This window comes from Prenolepis imparis, unplaced genomic scaffold, assembly GCF_030444845.1.
Source record: "Prenolepis imparis isolate NDT839.2.m4 unplaced genomic scaffold, iyPreImpa1.0 SCAF_6, whole genome shotgun sequence".
Taxonomy (NCBI): Eukaryota; Metazoa; Arthropoda; class Insecta; order Hymenoptera; family Formicidae; genus Prenolepis; species Prenolepis imparis.
The window spans coordinates 6,159,482-6,176,203 of NW_028141164.1; the positions used below are offsets into that span (position 1 = coordinate 6,159,482).

The following is a 16,722-nucleotide window of genomic DNA, read 5'->3' on the forward strand; positions in this document are numbered from 1 at the left end:
CTGCTTACTTGCCGGGTGGCTGATACCGGAGTAACCTACCCCCTGTCTGTACCTACCCCTGCCTGCCTGCCTGCCTGCCTGCCTGGTTACCTGCCTACTTCTCCCCGACCCTGCCCTATCTCCCTGTCGATGCCATCATCTCGACGTATCTCAGAAAAGACGCGCGTGCTATAAATAATCATCACAATGACGTCGTCTCGACGACACGCGAGCGCAATCACTTCCTGACGTAGTCTTCGTTTAATGACGTTGAGATGGGTCCACGCGGTGCATCGATAATAAATGCATCATCAAGCTAATCGCGTCAATCTGGTCCATCGGCCTTGAAGCGGGGCGAGCTAAGCGAAAGTGATTCGTAGGGGATGATCGCAAATACGAAAGACGATAATTGTTTAAATATTTTACAGTACTCTTATTTAACCTCTTGCTTCTTTCTCTGGGAAAAAAGTTTCGACGATATTTTTACGAGAATCATTTCACAAATCTCATTTAGCTTTAGTCACTGATCAAGCAAATATATTTCCCCGACGTTTTACATATCATTGTACTGGACCTTGAAAAATCTTATTATGCATTAGTTGTCGTCCAGGATCAACACGCAAGTGGTTTCTTTTTATGATTCTTGTCTCTGCCCCGCTGCACGGTTACGTGAGCCTGTTAAGGGTGGCAGTCTTGTCATTCTACTTGTCCAGTCCTTTGCTCGTACGTGCCTCGTGTATTTTTACCACAGACCTGCGTTATCTACCTACACATTGACATTTATACTCCAGTGCACCGGCTGCACCGGGTTAGTTTGAAACTTTTTATTCGTGTATATAGTGAAAATTTTAATTCCGGCCAGCTTTAATTTGGAGAAACTTTAGAATAATTTTCATGAAAAAATACGACCTCGGTGTGCTCCGACTCACTTATTATTATCACCCCCGAATGTGATAATGAATGACGGTAATGACACAAATAATTACACTAATAACATTTTAATAGCGAATTTTCAACACATGCACGATATTACGCATGCATGCTATTAGGATTGCAAGAGCATTGTATAGGTCGCTCGGGAATCTAACTAAACTAGCCAAATCCCGAGATAATGTGTATATTCAAAGGGCAGTTTATAGCGATATATATACACACGTACGCTGTCCATACTAAATGTAGCTTGTGAATTAATTATTAAAGTTAATATAAAGAGCGATTACACTAACTACATAGTATGCAGAAGATTAAAAATATGTTTTTCTTCTTCACTTCGATAATAAAGATCAGATTAAAAGGCACACTTAATCAAAGCGACAATAATATGAAGATTATGTGTGCGACTAATAATTCTAAAATCTTACTCTTCTAAATCTTGCTGTAAATTCTCAACACGCGTATGTTACAAGTCGAGTAACACAATTAACGCGAACAATAGCGAGACCGAAGCGAACAATCGACACAGCCAAATATATGTGTGTACATACATATGTCAGCGTATGTATGTATGATCTTGTACCTGAATGTTTGCGCAGTCTTTGAAGCGCGTATGTAAACACACTAATGCATGTTAATATATATTTTCGCTACACAGCTTCAACGAAAAATGCAGCTTTACGTGCACTTACCTTCGGTATTCGCCTACGCCCTGTATGTCGCGATCACTCTGGCGTATATATTGTTACGTAGCCATTTTCTATGTCGCTACGTGACATTTACGACCTTTGCGTCGTGATACCTTTCACAACATCCGGACAAACGCAACGATGTTCCTGTTGCTTTCAACTCGATTGCGTGCAGAATTATATGTTGCGTTCGATACGATTAATCCTCCGTAAACGAGGTTGAATCCTTTTGATTGTGTCAACATCGGCAAATTAGCTTATGCCCTTAGTTATTTCTTGTCCCTAATGTCATACGTAATCGAGTATCATTTTCTCGTGCTTATTATTAAAAATAAAATAGCAATAACGAGTATTATTAATTATATATATAATTATTATTACATAAATATAATAAAATTATTATTATCACACACAATATTAAATTAAATTTTTACAGAATGTGCATTCTCTCGGATATGTTGTTATTATTTCAATCGCTAATTGATTCTCTCTTGGTGAATTTTTTATTGAATATACTACATATTTATTTTGTGTATATTACATTATATGCAACATATCAATGTTATTATACTTTATATTTTTGTATGAAGTTTGACGTATATTTTTCTTTTCTTAAAATTTTATTCTATCTAGCTTTTTTCGACACTAAACACAATTTTTTCACTCAATTGATTCCAGTGATCAATGTGATGAATCCTTTTTTAAATAATTTTTTTCTATCTTGTGCGAGAAAAAAATTTTCTGAGCACTTTTATCTCTTGTTTTTTTCTATACATCTTCTAAATCTATCTTGTGAGTTTTAGAAATAATTTGAATGTTGACCCGATTGAGGAACGTAGGTAATCCATAGGGTGGGACACAATATATGAAAAATCTTTTGCATTTACGTTACACAAAATTTTATGCATTTTTCCATATGCGCGCATAATGCTTGTGACCGCAAACGGGATTTACCTATGGGACGTTAGATCTTACGTCAGGATTGTAGTACTGATCCACGTTTTGCGTGGATAGATATCAAGAACATGTTCCTGCGTCTTTTCATAGAACCGCATTCGTAGAACCATTGCAATAAATGTCAGAAACTGCAACTGTAATATGCAAGTTCAGAGCGAGCGTAAACAGGCCGTGCAATTAGACAGGCGGATCAGCTCACCAGCTATCCGCGTCCGTCTCTTTCACGTGAGAGAAGTTACATTCCATAGCGAATGCATACCGCATTCGTGCGAGATGATGATGACACGTCCGCGAAAATTACCGTAACAGGGGACCGCATTTTCCGTTACATAAACTTCGTAATATCGCAAGTGACAGATTCAGTTTGTCAAGTCGCGCTTTCCGCGCGAAGATAAAAATTATCTTAATAATTAAGGGGTGAGAAAAAATGTATATATATTTTTATACTTCTCACAAGATTATACTTATCACGGATATTTTTCCAACACTTTTGTCAGTTTAATTATAATCAAGTATTTATGAAGACACGCAGTAATAGACATTCTCTCGTCGATATAAATTAAAAAAGCATGCGCGAAGCGGCGCCTATAATCGTTATATTGTTAGACTAAAATATCTCGACCGATACTTTGGTACAAAAGGTTAAAAACAGTGTGAGCACAATATGTACTAAGCACGATTAAAATTCCGTATCGACCAGCACGTTATAAACACCCCGAAAATAAAAGAAAGGGCACATTCAACAGTAGAATATGCGTATATTATTTCAGACAATGTTTCATGTAGCAGATTTACATATCACGTATCACACGTGTTTTTTTTAATGTTACATTTCGTATAAAGTATAAAAGAGACGCTCATTCTTTTAATATTACGTTGCATAATTCGAGAGAGAGTGAGATACAGAGAGTATCTCTCTCAAGAGAGAAAGAAAGATTTCTCTTTTCCTTTTTCTCTTTATGTTTTTTTTACATAATATTGAATCAATCTCAGTTTTTATAGTTATATAAATCTTGATGTGAAAGAGATATGCACGCACACATATATAGTTATTCTCTCTAAATATAATTCATTGTGATGTGCAGGCATTATAAACCGCTTAATTGAATCGGTCTTTTACTGTGCAAAGATATATAAGATCTACTGCGGCTTGGGAAGAGCCCTTCAAAGTACCGGTGTTGTATATCGAGCTAAGTTAGTATACTGCATCCTTATTAAACATGTACAAGATTACGTGTGCTCGACCTTCATCAATATAAATCCCAAGCAAATTCCCATTTGTTCTCTTTTGGAGAGAGTATCTACGAATGAGAAAAAGAATTGCGCAATAAAAAGGAAATTTGTTCATCAAAAAGCTTCCCGAAAAAACTTCTTTTTACAAACAAATTCACTTGGGCTTGTTTTTCGTAAAATTTTCTAATTTAAAACTTCTGCATTTCCCATTTAGATGCTCCAGATAATAACAGAATCTATCGAAATTATTTAATGCACTTTAGAAACTGAAATTTTTCGAAAAAGATTTAGATGTTTCTATTAATATTCTCGAATGTTGATATTACATTTTTAAAGCAAGGATCAAATCACAAAACAATTTTCTGAATCTGATCTTTTTGTAAAGATAAAATTATAATGAAATATGTATACCGCAAAATTCTCTGATGTATGCTAGTCACGAATTCACGATAAATTATATCATATCCCTTCAATAGCCGGTCTCATATTTGCTTGAGCGATCGAGCGTATGAAATTCGTTTTGGTCCAAACTCCGTGATTGGCATGCTGCCATGTCATGTCTCGGAAAACTTTCGTAGAGAACGCCGTAATCGACAAACAAAATTCCAGATGTAAAAATGTCTTGATCTCGGGGGGAAAATACAAAACAATTCGAAGGGATATTTGACGCGCCATTACATCTGTGAGTGACCGCGCGTTTCACTTCAATTAATAATCGCTGAATTAATTAGTCTCGTATAATTACGCGTAACCCGTGATTTGTGAGGCTGATTCTATACAGTGATATCGTGTGGAACGTTTGAGTTGCCGGATCCCATAATTTTATAATGATGAATAATCGAATAAAGCACGCGTTGCAGATTCATCGGTTCATCCGCCAGATTTCAATCGTACACGTCAAATATATTTCAAAAAAAAAATATTGCAAACGATAAATATTTAAATTTAATTTTTTACTTTGAGAAATATTATTTGTTTTTTTTATGCAGATTTACGTGAAGAGATCGCAATAATTTATATTTGTTAAAAGAAATAGGTATAACAATATAAATCACTTTATCGCACAAACTATATCCTAAAAAGAAATTATTATTTCTTTTTACTTAAAACAGTTGTTTTCAAACATAAGGAGAACTTTGCGAATTGTTAAGAAAACATAGATTTAATTGTTAAATATAATAACGTTCTATGTAAGCGCACACATGCGGATAAAGTGAAAACTTACTTGGTATATCGATAATCAATCGACAACTTGGATGAAGTTACATGTAGTTTTGCCTACCATCTGCCTTCCTGTTGCACTTTCCGTGGGCTTCCTATTATTACACAGCGGGAGCACCTGATACTGCTTCCGATTTGGCTTAGGTAGTTCGTCGAGAGATTGTAGGTCAATAATAAGAGACCCCCTTTCTATAGCTCTCTCTTTCTATCTCTCCTCCAAATACTAGTATATGTATATTATGCTGTCTTAAGTAATGCATTTTTAAGCTCGACAAATTAATATTAATTATATAATTGCGAAAGTACATTATAACACTCTCCGTATAATTAAAAATTAAATAATAAAAAAAGTTATGTGTGTGTGTGTGTGTAATAAATGAACGCTTTAGGCAATAAATCTTGACAAACTAACTGACGTAACTGACATAAAACGGTAAGAATAATTTAACATACAACTGAAACTTTTTATACGTCAAATATCATCCGTCAGAATCTTTATCAGAATCTTGTTTAGAAGTAAACTCAAGGCAAATACTAAAGTTTTCTTCTTAGATTAAAAAAAAATTACGTTTTACAGTCTTCTATAAATACTTCTTTTGATTGCTTTCTCTCGCAGATTCCGAAACTCTCTCGCTTTAAATTACGGAAATCCTGAACGAATGTTTTACGAGGCGCAAAGCTCATCGAATTATGCGTTGATTATACCGAGATAACGGCGATATCATTTTAATGTGCATTGCTGTGCATTACGCGGTCTGTCTTTCCGCCCAAATACAGATACGCGCTTTAACCAATATCGGGGGTACGCGAGTGTTCTTGATCACGCATCAGTGGGGAAACTATCGGAGAATATCTGCAGATGGACACGATACTCGAAATCTCGTGCAAATAAGGCATATATGCATGCAGGCATCCGCCCTCACTCATACTTGACTCCGAAACGCAGCTTTCGTGCATGTGCGCAATCGAATGCGAATTTATAGCGTCTCGACAACGGCGTTGATACAGAAACGGAATATCATTTCCCAAGTGTGCGTCCACGTGGATGGAGAATACCAATAAAACCAGAATACAGCCGACGGCGGCAACGGCGGTCATATTCGGGTCACATATTAGTGAGATCTGTAATTGTCTCGACAGATGCGTCGAAATATCGAAATAATAGACGCATGCAAATGAAGATATTAGATTTACTTTTAATTAAAATATATGATTGATTGCTTAAAAAGTGTGTGCGTGTGTGTGTGCGTGTGTTGTGACGAAAAGAACATGGTTTATAATAAACTGAATAATGAAACAGTCGCGATTGATTAACAAAAGGATATATTCATCGCGTCTTATACATACATATAGGAGCGATTACTATACTCTCTTAGTCGCTGCATCGAAAAATATTAATTGTTGCGGCGATAGTCGTGTTGTTTATGGTAGACGCTTTATCGGAAAGCCATTTGTCTCCAAACTATTTTTAAAGATAGAAAAGAAACATTATCGTGAACACAATATAAAGCACGCGTTCGAGCTGAACGTTATATATCACAGGATTACTCTCGAATAAATGGCGAAGAAAATTTTTCACGATCGGGGAATCCATCGAGATATAACTCGATGTCGGGTAACCTGTAGAAGAATATATAGCATATATATGAATGCGTTTTTGTGTGTCCTGAAACTGTCCTGTCCTGTGTTTTGATTATACTATATCATAAGATTCCAAGAAATATCTTTTTATTACATTTTATACGCACACACATATATAGATAAATAAATAAATCACACATAAAAAATGGTGACAATATCTGGAAAATATTTTTGGCAAATCAAGAATATGTACTTACATGTGTATGATCGCAAATAAGGTGCATAATTATTTTTAATTCGTAAACGTGGGAGATGGGGATAAACAATATAAATATCGGCTTTATATCAGCGGAGATTGAATAGGATGTAGCTTGTAGAACATTTGCTGATTAACATTTTACCGTAAGCATATGCTGTGTCCGATGGAAGGGAAAATGAATATTCATGGGTCTTAATGAGAAAAGAGAGAGAAGGAGAGAGAGGAACTTGCCCGATTTCGATGTAATTAATCTTTAAACCCACACAGATTCAATGACGGTATATATGTATGTATGTATGTATATCGTGACAAATCACGCAGTTAAATTCGAAAGCAAACTTCGTTCTGCCTCTAAAACACGCGTTCGTTTTTACGCGCCGGCTCGATTCTCTTGCCGTCACGTACACGCACCGATGTCCGTTCCCTTATGAAACAGCGATTTACATCCGGCGTATTGCGTTAAATCCATTTTTACAGAATCGTAAATCCCCGTATATCGGTGCAAAATGAGATCATCGGTATTAAAAATTTATCGTGTTCGCGGAAACGCGAACGAGAGTCGTCGGAAAACTCGTTGTCGGTCGTTACTTCGTATCACGAGACCCACGGATAAGAGATCTCGCGAAAGAATTTTTTTTTCCCCATTTTGCTCATCGCGCGTGACTTTAAAATCGCAAGAAATCGTTGGCTCGGCAATTTTCAAACAGCTACGCTTGAAATCATAAATTTTAAGAGACTTGCGGCGAAATTTAAATCATCGTCATTTCTGCCATCATCAAACCTTCTCGAATGACCTATTCTCCCTTTCCCTTTGACACAACTTTTTTTCCACCTTTGTAATGTCACCGAGAGCATTCACGTGTAATTTCAATCAAAGCTCGTCTAATGTCAGAAATAATAACGTTAAAAAACAGAATAAAATTTTTATTTTGCGAAATAATTTAAATTACTTTTATCTCCTGTACCAAAGAATATGACGTTTTTAAAAATTTTTTAATAATTTTATAAATTGTATATATGTGTGTGATGCGACATTTACATACGCTTCAACTATTTCATAATTAACTTTATTTGAGATTGAATCGCGATAGTAACTTTAACGAGAAACTTTATCTAGACTAGAACAACACAAGCGCGCGCTACGCGCGCGCCATTCTTTGATTTCATATTTTAAAAAATAATTATTAAAATAATAATATTTTTTTGACAGAATCAACTGATAACTGTCAAAAAATATTAATCGAGTTTAAAATACCATAACATATTATTTTAAACAAATTATTATTTTAATTTTTAAAATATATTATTTAAAAACTTAATTAACAAATTGGCGCTTAAATCAGCTGATTTCTATCAAAAAATATTACTAAAGCATTCATTTGCTAATTAAATTTCAGAGTAATAATACGTTATAAAAATTAAAGTAGTAATGTTGATAATACTTTATCCTCGATTAATACTTTTTGACAGAAATCAGCTGATAACTGTCAAAAATAATAACCGAGTTTAAAGTAGCTAATTTCTATAACAAAAATATTAATAAATCTTCTCGTCCATAAAATCGTAATTAGTCTCGACGTTGTGATTATCTCGATTATCAAAACAGTCTTACAGAAAATTCTATTTTTTTTGTTCGCACTTGTTTTAGATTTAAATACTGAATTTTTATGCATTGCATAATTAATTAATATATACTTCTTTATGTATTGATTGCAATGCATGCATAAAAATATGTGAATTAATTATGCAATGCATAAATATTCATTACTTAAATCTTTAACAGAAAACCAAAAAAATAGAATTATATACAAGAATCTTTCGAACAAAATATCTATACTTCTATCAGATTCATGCGTCTGTACACACACATCCAACACACTGCAGTCTCGCGCGAGACTGACCGCAAGACTCTGAGCAGCGGTATCGCCAAGCGCACCCGACACCCTACACATCCTCCACGCTGCGCATCTCGCGCGAGACTGATTCTCGAGACATTGTGATTGCGAGACTGATCGTCAGTCTCGCGCGAGGCGCGCAGCGTGGTAGACGTATAGGCTGTGTTTGGCGATACCGCTGCACAGAGTCTTGCGGTCAGTTTCGCGCGAGCGTGCAGCGCGATGGATGTGTGTGTATGTACAGACGCACGAATCTAATAGAAATGCAGATATTTTGATCGAAAGATTCTTGTAGAAAATTCTATTTTTTTTAATTCTCTGTTAAAGATATAAATAATAAATATTTATGCATTGCATAATTAATTGACATATTCTCAGGCATGTATTGCAATCAAGGCATAGAAAAATATATATTAATTAATTATGCAATACATAAAAATTCAGTATTTAAATCTAAAACAGAAGTGCGAACAAAATAGAATTATCTATAAGAATCTTTTGTGAATAGAGATAATCATAACGTCGAGATATGATTTTATAGACGAAAGTATTTATTAATATTTTTTCATAGAAATTAGCTACTTTCGCATGGGGTCAGCGGTAAAAAAGTATCGTTTTCTAATATTTAAACGACGAGCCAAAAATTCATCGATTATACATTTTAATAGTACATTGATTACAGAATCTTTTGGTACCAAACAGACACCAGCGTACAAATTTTTTAACTTGATATACATAAAATAATGTTGCGTCGCATAGGGTCAGCGGTAAAAAAGTATTCGATTTCTAATATTTTAAGACGAGCCAAAAATTCATCGATTATACATTTTAATAGTACATTGATTACAGAATCATTTGGTACCAAACAGACACCAGCGTACAAATTTTTTAATACGATAAACATAAAATAAGGATTCGTCGCACAGGGTCCGCGTCAAAAAAGTATCGATTTCTAATATTTTAAGACGAGCCAAAAATTCATCGATTATACATTTTAATAGTACATTGATTACAGAATCTTTTGGTACCAAACAGACACCAGCGTACAAATTTTTTAATACGATAAACATAAAATAAATATGCGTCGCACAGGGTCCGCGGTAAAAAGTATCGATTTCCAATATTTTAAGACGAGCCAAAAATTCATCGATTATACATTTTAATAGTACATTGATTACAGAATCTTTTGGTACCAACCAGACAGAAGCGTACAAATTTTTTAACTTGATATACATAAAATAAGATTGCGTCGGATGGTATCAGCGGTAAAAAAGTATCGATTTCTAATATTTAAAGACGAGCCAAAAATTCATCGATTATACATTTTAATAGTACATTGATTACAGAATCATTTGGTACCAAACAGACACCAGCGTACAAATTTTTTAATACGATAAACATAAAATAAGTATGCGTCGCACAGGGTCCGCGTCAAAAAAGTATCGATTTCTAATATTTTAAGACGAGCCAAAAATTCATCGAGTATACATTTTAATAGTACATTGATTACAGAATCTTTTGGTACCATGCAGACAACAGCGTACAAATTTTTTAATACGATAAACATAAAATAAGGATGCGTCGCACAGGTCCGCGTCAAAAAAGTATCGATTTCTAATATTTTAAGACGAGCCAAAAATTCATCGATTATACATTTTAATAGTACATTGATTACAGAATCTTTTGGTACCAAACAGACATCAGCGTACAAACTTTTTCATTTGCTATACATAAATTAAAGATACGTCGCATGGGATCAGCGGTAAAAAAGTATCGATTTCTAATATTTAAAGACGAGCCAAAAATTCATCGATTATACATTTTAAAAGTACATTGATTACAGAATCATTTGGTACCAAACAGACACCAGCGAACAAACTTTTTCATTTGCTATACATAAATTAAGGATGCGTCGCATGGGATCAGCGGTATAAAAGTATCGATTTCTAATATTTAAAGACGAGCCAAAAATTCATCGATTATACATTTTAATTGTACATTGATTACAGAATCATTTGGTACCAAACAGACACCAGCGAACAAACTTTTTCATTTGCTATACATAAATTAAGGATGCGTCGCATGGGATCAGCGGTATAAAAGTATCGATTTCTAATATTTAAAGACGAGCCAAAAATTCATCGATTATACATTTTAAAAGTACATTGATTACAGAATCATTTGGTACCAAACAGACACCAGCGAACAAACTTTTTCATTTGCTATACATAAATTAAGGATGCGTCGCATGGGATCAGCGGTATAAAAGTATCGATTTCTAATATTTAAAGACGAGCCAAAAATTCATCGATTATACATTTTAATTGTACATTGATTACAGAATCATTTGGTACCAAACAGACACCAGCGTACAAATTTTTTAATACGATAAACATAAAATAAGTATGCGTCGCACAGGGTCCGCGTCAAAAAAGTATCGATTTCTAATATTTTAAGACGAGCCAAAAATTCATCGAGTATACATTTTAATAGTACATTGATTACAGAATCTTTTGGTACCATGCAGACAACAGCGTACAAATTTTTTAATACGATAAACATAAAATAAGGATGCGTCGCACAGGTCCGCGTCAAAAAAGTATCGATTTCTAATATTTTAAGACGAGCCAAAAATTCATCGATTATACATTTTAATAGTACATTGATTACAGAATCTTTTGGTACCAAACAGACATCAGCGTACAAACTTTTTCATTTGCTATACATAAAATAAGTATGCGTCGCACAGGGTCCGCGTCAAAAAAGTATCGATTTCTAATATTTTAAGACGAGCCAAAAATTCATCGATTATACATTTTAATAGTACATTTATTACAGAATCTTTTGGTACCAAGCAGACAACAGCGTACAAATTTTTTAATACGATAAACATAAAATAAGTATGCGTCGCACAGGGTCAGCGGTAAAAAGTATCGATTTCCAATATTTTAAGACGAGCCAAAAATTCATCGATTATACATTTTAATAGTACATTGATTACAGAATCATTTGGTACCAAACAGACACCAGCGTACAAATTTTTTAATACGATAAACATAAAATAAGTATGCGTCGCACAGGGTCCGCGTCAAAAAAGTATCGATTTCTAATATTTTATGACGAGCCAAAAATTCATCGATTATACATTTCAATAGTACATTGATTACAGAATCTTTTGGTACCAAGCAGACAACAGCGTACAAATTTTTTAATACGATAAACATAAAATAAGTATGCGTCGCACAGAGTCAGCGGTAAAAAGTATCGATTTCCAATATTTTAAGACGAGCCAAAAATTCATCGATTATACATTTTAATAATACATTGATTACAGAATCTTTTGGTACCAACCAGACAACAGCGTACAAATTTTTTAACTTGATATACATAAAATAAGGATGCGTCGCACAGGGTCCGCGTCAAAAAAGTATCGATTTCTAATATTTTAAGACGAGCCAAAAATTCATCGATTATACATTTTAATAGTACATTGATTACAGAATCTTTTGGTACCAAACAGACATCAGCGTACAAACTTTTTCATTTGCTATACATAAATTAAAGATACGTCGCATGGGATCAGCGGTAAAAAAGTATCGATTTCTAATATTTAAAGACGAGCCAAAAATTCATCGATTATACATTTTAATAGTACATTGATTACAGAATCATTTGGTACCAAACAGACACCAGCGTACAAATTTTTTAATACGATAAACATAAAATAAGTATGCGTCGCACAGGGTCCGCGTCAAAAAAGTATCGATTTCTAATATTTTAAGACGAGCCAAAAATTCATCGAGTATACATTTTAATAGTACATTGATTACAGAATCTTTTGGTACCATGCAGACACCAGCGTACAAATTTTTTAATACGATAAACATAAAATAAGTATGCGTCGCACAGGGTCAGCGGTAAAAAGTATCGATTTCCAATATTTTAAGACGAGCCAAAAATTCATCGATTATACATTTTAATAATACATTGATTACAGAATCTTTTGGTACCAACCAGACAACAGCGTACAAATTTTTTAACTTGATATACATAAAATATGGATGCGTCGCACAGGGTCCGCGTCAAAAAAGTATCGATTTCTAATATTTTAAGACGAGCCAAAAATTCATCGATTATACATTTTAATAGTACATTGATTACAGAATCTTTTGGTATCAAACAGACATCAGCGTACAAACTTTTTCATTTGCTATACATAAATTAAGGATGCGTCGCATGGGATCAGCGGTAAAAAAGTATCGATTTCTAATATTTAAAGACGAGCCAAAAATTCATCGATTATACATTTTAATTGTACATTGATTACAGAATCATTTGGTACCAAACAGACACCAGCGTACAAATTTTTTAATACGATAAACATAAAATAAGTATGCGTCGCACAGGGTCCGCGTCAAAAAAGTATCGATTTCTAATATTTAAAGACGAGCCAAAAATTCATCGATTATACATTTTAATAGTACATTGATTACAGAATCATTTGGTACCAAACAGACACCAGGGTACAAATTTTTTAATACGATAAACATAAAATAAGTATGCGTCGCACAGGGTCCGCGTCAAAAAAGTATCGATTTCCAATATTTTAAGACGAGCCAAAAATTCATCGATTATACATTTTAATAATACATTGATTACAGAATCTTTTGGTACCAACCAGACAACAGCGTACAAATTTTTTAACTTGATATACATAAAATAAGGATGCGTCGCACAGGTTCCGCGTCAAAAAAGTATCGATTTCTAATATTTTAAGACGAGCCAAAAATTCATCGATTATACATTTTAATAGTACATTGATTACAGAATCATTTGGTACCAAACAGACATCAGCGTACAAACTTTTTCATTTGCTATACATAAATTGAGGATGCGTCGCATGGGATCAGCGGTAAAAAAGTATCGATTTCTAATATTTAAAGACGAGCCAAAAATTCATCGATTATACATTTTAATAGTACATTGATTACAGAATCATTTGGTACCAAACAGACACCAGCGTACAAATTTTTTAATACGATAAACATAAAATAAGGATTCGTCGCACAGGGTCCGCGTCAAAAAAGTATCGATTTCTAATATTTTAAGACGAGCCAAAAATTCATCGATTATACATTTTAATAGTACATTGATTACAGAATCTTTTGGTACCAAACAGACACCAGCGTACAAATTTTTTAATACGATAAACATAAAATAAATATGCGTCGCACAGGGTCCGCGGTAAAAAGTATCGATTTCCAATATTTTAAGACGAGCCAAAAATTCATCGATTATACATTTTAATAGTACATTGATTACAGAATCTTTTGGTACCAACCAGACAGAAGCGTACAAATTTTTTAACTTGATATACATAAAATAAGATTGCGTCGGATGGTATCAGCGGTAAAAAAGTATCGATTTCTAATATTTAAAGACGAGCCAAAAATTCATCGATTATACATTTTAATAGTACATTGATTACAGAATCATTTGGTACCAAACAGACACCAGCGTACAAATTTTTTAATACGATAAACATAAAATAAGTATGCGTCGCACAGGGTCCGCGTCAAAAAAGTATCGATTTCTAATATTTTAAGACGAGCCAAAAATTCATCGAGTATACATTTTAATAGTACATTGATTACAGAATCTTTTGGTACCATGCAGACAACAGCGTACAAATTTTTTAATACGATAAACATAAAATAAGGATGCGTCGCACAGGTCCGCGTCAAAAAAGTATCGATTTCTAATATTTTAAGACGAGCCAAAAATTCATCGATTATACATTTTAATAGTACATTGATTACAGAATCTTTTGGTACCAAACAGACATCAGCGTACAAACTTTTTCATTTGCTATACATAAATTAAAGATACGTCGCATGGGATCAGCGGTAAAAAAGTATCGATTTCTAATATTTAAAGACGAGCCAAAAATTCATCGATTATACATTTTAAAAGTACATTGATTACAGAATCATTTGGTACCAAACAGACACCAGCGAACAAACTTTTTCATTTGCTATACATAAATTAAGGATGCGTCGCATGGGATCAGCGGTATAAAAGTATCGATTTCTAATATTTAAAGACGAGCCAAAAATTCATCGATTATACATTTTAATTGTACATTGATTACAGAATCATTTGGTACCAAACAGACACCAGCGAACAAACTTTTTCATTTGCTATACATAAATTAAGGATGCGTCGCATGGGATCAGCGGTATAAAAGTATCGATTTCTAATATTTAAAGACGAGCCAAAAATTCATCGATTATACATTTTAAAAGTACATTGATTACAGAATCATTTGGTACCAAACAGACACCAGCGAACAAACTTTTTCATTTGCTATACATAAATTAAGGATGCGTCGCATGGGATCAGCGGTATAAAAGTATCGATTTCTAATATTTAAAGACGAGCCAAAAATTCATCGATTATACATTTTAATTGTACATTGATTACAGAATCATTTGGTACCAAACAGACACCAGCGTACAAATTTTTTAATACGATAAACATAAAATAAGTATGCGTCGCACAGGGTCCGCGTCAAAAAAGTATCGATTTCTAATATTTTAAGACGAGCCAAAAATTCATCGAGTATACATTTTAATAGTACATTGATTACAGAATCTTTTGGTACCAAACAGACATCAGCGTACAAACTTTTTCATTTGCTATACATAAAATAAGTATGCGTCGCACAGGGTCCGCGTCAAAAAAGTATCGATTTCTAATATTTTAAGACGAGCCAAAAATTCATCGATTATACATTTTAATAGTACATTGATTACAGAATCTTTTGGTACCAAACAGACATCAGCGTACAAACTTTTTCATTTGCTATACATAAAATAAGTATGCGTCGCACAGGGTCCGCGTCAAAAAAGTATCGATTTCTAATATTTTAAGACGAGCCAAAAATTCATCGATTATACATTTTAATAGTACATTTATTACAGAATCTTTTGGTACCAAGCAGACAACAGCGTACAAATTTTTTAATACGATAAACATAAAATAAGTATGCGTCGCACAGGGTCAGCGGTAAAAAGTATCGATTTCCAATATTTTAAGACGAGCCAAAAATTCATCGATTATACATTTTAATAGTACATTGATTACAGAATCATTTGGTACCAAACAGACACCAGCGTACAAATTTTTTAATACGATAAACATAAAATAAGTATGCGTCGCACAGGGTCCGCGTCAAAAAAGTATCGATTTCTAATATTTTATGACGAGCCAAAAATTCATCGATTATACATTTTAATAGTACATTGATTACAGAATCTTTTGGTACCAAGCAGACAACAGCGTACAAATTTTTTAATACGATAAACATAAAATAAGTATGCGTCGCACAGAGTCAGCGGTAAAAAGTATCGATTTCCAATATTTTAAGACGAGCCAAAAATTCATCGATTATACATTTTAATAATACATTGATTACAGAATCTTTTGGTACCAACCAGACAACAGCGTACAAATTTTTTAACTTGATATACATAAAATAAGGATGCGTCGCACAGGGTCCGCGTCAAAAAAGTATCGATTTCTAATATTTTAAGACGAGCCAAAAATTCATCGATTATACATTTTAATAGTACATTGATTACAGAATCTTTTGGTACCAAACAGACATCAGCGTACAAACTTTTTCATTTGCTATACATAAATTAAAGATACGTCGCATGGGATCAGCGGTAAAAAAGTATCGATTTCTAATATTTAAAGACGAGCCAAAAATTCATCGATTATACATTTTAATAGTACATTGATTACAGAATCATTTGGTACCAAACAGACACCAGCGTACAAATTTTTTAATACGATAAACATAAAATAAGTATGCGTCGCACAGGGTCCGCGTCAAAAAAGTATCGATTTCTAATATTTTAAGACGAGCCAAAAATTCATCGAGTATACATTTTAATAGTACATTGATTAC

At 33.7% G+C, this 16,722-nt stretch overlaps 1 protein-coding gene across 1 annotated transcript in view; it reads left to right on the forward strand.

Annotated features, from left to right (window-relative positions):
* Positions 1-16,722, forward strand: part of LOC145937701 (uncharacterized) — a 110,071-nt gene that overhangs the window by 28,818 nt on the left and 64,531 nt on the right. The window lies entirely within an intron of this gene.